The sequence below is a fragment of the Suricata suricatta genome, chromosome 16, assembly GCF_006229205.1.
Source record: "Suricata suricatta isolate VVHF042 chromosome 16, meerkat_22Aug2017_6uvM2_HiC, whole genome shotgun sequence".
In the NCBI taxonomy this organism is placed as follows: domain Eukaryota; kingdom Metazoa; phylum Chordata; class Mammalia; order Carnivora; family Herpestidae; genus Suricata; species Suricata suricatta.
In genome coordinates, this window is record NC_043715.1 from 55,159,568 (window position 1) to 55,163,037 (window position 3,470).

The 3,470-nt window shown below is 35.9% G+C and overlaps 1 protein-coding gene across 1 annotated transcript in view; it reads left to right on the plus strand.

Annotated features, from left to right (window-relative positions):
- ZNF813 (zinc finger protein 813) overlaps positions 1 to 3,470 on the plus strand; it is a 27,468-nt gene that overhangs the window by 20,158 nt on the left and 3,840 nt on the right. The window lies entirely within an intron of this gene.

Consider the following 3,470-nt stretch of genomic DNA (forward strand, 5'->3'; position numbering starts at 1 on the left):
AAATAAATAAATAAATAAATAAATAAATAAATAAATAAAGCAAACTAGATCAACGTTCATTTTACCATTTTATAGCACAGTCAACTGTGAAATCTTCCTGGAACTCAAGGGTGTTTCAACATATGGAAAATTATCAGTTTAAGACTTCCTGTTAACAGAATGAAGATCAAAAATGGTATGATCATATTAGTTACAGAACAGGAAGTGAGCATACTGAACACCATTTCATGATGGAGAAAAACATTCAATAAAGCAAGGCAACAACCACAATGTAATAAAAGCCACATATGCATGAAAAGCTTAAATTTCACATATTCAATAATAAAAGACTAGAAGCTTTTCCTATATGATCAGACAAGGTAATGAAGCGACTTCACCACTTCCATTCAAAATAGTACTGGATGATTTAGTCAGAACAATTAGGAAAGAAAAAAAATTAAATGAATCCAAATTTGACGAGAAAAAACAAAATTATTTCTGTTCACAGATGACATAATCCACAGAAATCTGAGAGAATCCTATTTTTATATTTTAGTTGTGTTATTCTTTTCATCATCAGTTGCATTTTTATTTCTAATAATTTTATCTACTAGACCGATTTCAATTTTTTAAGCTATTAGTGCTTTGTTTGTTTCAACTTTATTTTCTTTTTTTCCTAAATGTTTATTTTTGAGAGACAGAATCCAAAGCAGGCTACACACTGTCATCGTAGAACCTGACATATGGCTTGAACTCATGAACTCTAGATGGTGACCTGAGCCAAAATCAACAGTAGTAACCTTAATCAACTGAACCACACAGGTGCCCCTCAACTTTACTTTCTTAACCTTACAACATAAAGAACTAGAAAAAAAAGAAAAAATATAGGTGAAATTTAGTAGAGAAAGAAAATAACAAGTCAAAATCAGAAATAAATAAAACAGAGACCAGAAAAAATAACATAACACTGGAAGTGATGCCCAGTATTTCCAGAAAAGAAACATAATTGTCAATTTTCTAACTAGATTAAGGAAAAAAGGAGATAAGACCCAAAATCCGAATGAGAAATGGAAGAGAAAACATCACAGAAAAGAATCCAATTAGAATATAGTATGGTAAAAGAGTACCATAAATAATTATATATTAACAAATCTGATAACTTAGGGGGAAAAAACAAATAATTCCTAAAAGTGTGCACAAGTTAACAAGATGGAAATACGAATCTTGAACCCAAGAAATATGAAATCTTCTGAGATGAATAACAATTAAAATTGAATTTGAAATTTAAAAAAAACCCTCCCAGGACAGAAATGCCAAAGTCTGGGGCGCCTGGGGGGCTCAGTTGGTTGAGTGTCTGACTTAGGCCCAGGTCATGATCTCATGGTTTGTGGGTTCAAGCCCCACGTTGGGCTCTGTGCTGATGGTTCGCAGCCTGAAGCCTGCTTCTGATTCTGCGTCTCATTCTCTCTCTTCTCCACCCCAACTCTCTCTCTCTCAAAAATAAAATAAACAGGGGCACCTGGGTGGCTCAGTCGGTTAAGCCTCCGACTTCGGCTCAGGTCAGATCTCACGTTTGTGGGTTCGAGCCCTGCGTCAGGCTCTGTGCTGACAGCTAGCTCAGAGCCTGGAGCCTGCTTCCTGTTCTGTGTCTCCTTCTCTTTCTGCCCCTCCCCTCTCATGCTCTGTCTCTATCAAAAATAAATAAAAACATTAAAAAAAATAAAATAAACATTAAAAAAAAAAGAACGAAAGAAAAGCCAAAGACCACATACCTTCATTGGTCAATTCCAAAAAAAATTAAAAAAAAAAGATTAATGACAATCTTCTTACAAATCTTACAAATGATGGAATAGAGGGAACCTGTTAAACTCATTCTATGAGGCCAGATTTACACTGGTGCCAAAGCAGGATAAATGTAATATTAGAACAAGAATGTTTAGTTTTTCCATTATAAGTATTGCCACTCTTTCTTTTGACATCCATTTGCATGATAAATGTTTCTCCACCCCTTATCTCTTAATCTGAAGGTGTCTTCAGTACTCAATTGAGTCTCTATATAGATGGGTCTGGGACGTTTCTGTTATTGTTTTTAATCCCTTCAGACACCCTAAGTGTTCCGATGGGAGTATATGAGTACCTTTTCATTCAAAGTAATTATTGATATAGGTATTTATTATTGTTTTATTATTTGTTTTGTCATAGTTTCTGGACATTTTCTCTGATGCATTCTTGTCTTTGTCACATTTGGTGTCTTCTGTGACTGCACAGATCCCTCTTTAACATTTCTTGTAAGGCTGTTTCAGTGCTCCCTAATTCCTTTACTTATTGTTCATCTGGGAAACTCTATCTTTCCTTCTATTCTGAATGATAGCTTTGGTGGATAGAGTATTCTTGGCTAAAGACACTTCCCATTCAGCACATTAAATATATCATGCCATTCACTTTCCATGTTCCAAGTTTCTGTTGAGAAATCCTCAGCTAGCCTTATGGGTTTTCCCCTATAACTGAAGCACTGTGTTTGTTTTGCTTATTTCAAGAGTTTTTTTTTTTTTTAATCACCATATATGAACATTTAAATCCAATGTCTTGGTGTGGGCCTGCTTTTGGTTATTTTGATGCAAGTACTCTGTGCCTCCTGAATGTGGAGGTCTGTTTCTTTCCGCAGATTAGGGAAGTTTTCTGCTATTTCTTGAAGAAATTTTTCTGCCCTTTTTCTCTTTCTCCTTACCCTGCAGCTCCTATAATAAAAAATGTCATTACCTTTTTTTAAAACTATTTATAGCTTATGGTCAACTTGGATTCCATATAACACCTGGTGCTCTTCCCCAGATGTATCCTCCTCAATGTCCATCATTTCCGGTGTCTGTTGTGAGCACCATTTCATGTGTCTGTTGGCCATCTGGATGTCCTCTTTAAAGAAGTGTCTGTTCAGGTCTTCTGCCCATTTCTTCACTGGATTATTCATCTTTTGGGTGTTGATTTTGGTGAGTTCCTTGTAGATTTTTGATTCTAGTCCTTTATCTAATATGTCATTTGCAACTATTTTTTCCCCATTCCATCAGTTGCCTATTAGTTTTCTTGTTTCCTTTGCAGTGCAGAAGCTTTTTATCTTGATAAGGTCCCAATAGTTCATTTTTGCTTTTGATGTCCTTGCCTGTGAGGATGTGTTGAGTAGGAAATTGCTGCGGTTGAGTCAAGGAGGCTGGTTCCTGCTTTCTCCTCTAGGGTTTTGATGGTTTCCTGTCTCACATTCAGGTCCTTCAGCCATTTTGAGTTTATTTTTCTGATGTATGTAAGAAAGTGGTCTAGTTTCATTCTTCTGCATGTTCCTGTCCAGTTCTCCCAGCACCACCTGTTGAGGAGGCTTTTTTCCTCTTTCCTGCTTTGTCAAAAATTAATTGGCCATACATTTGTGGGTCCAGTTTTGGTCTTTCTATTCTATTGCATTGGTCTATGTGTGTTTTTGTGCCAATACCATACTGTCTTGATGA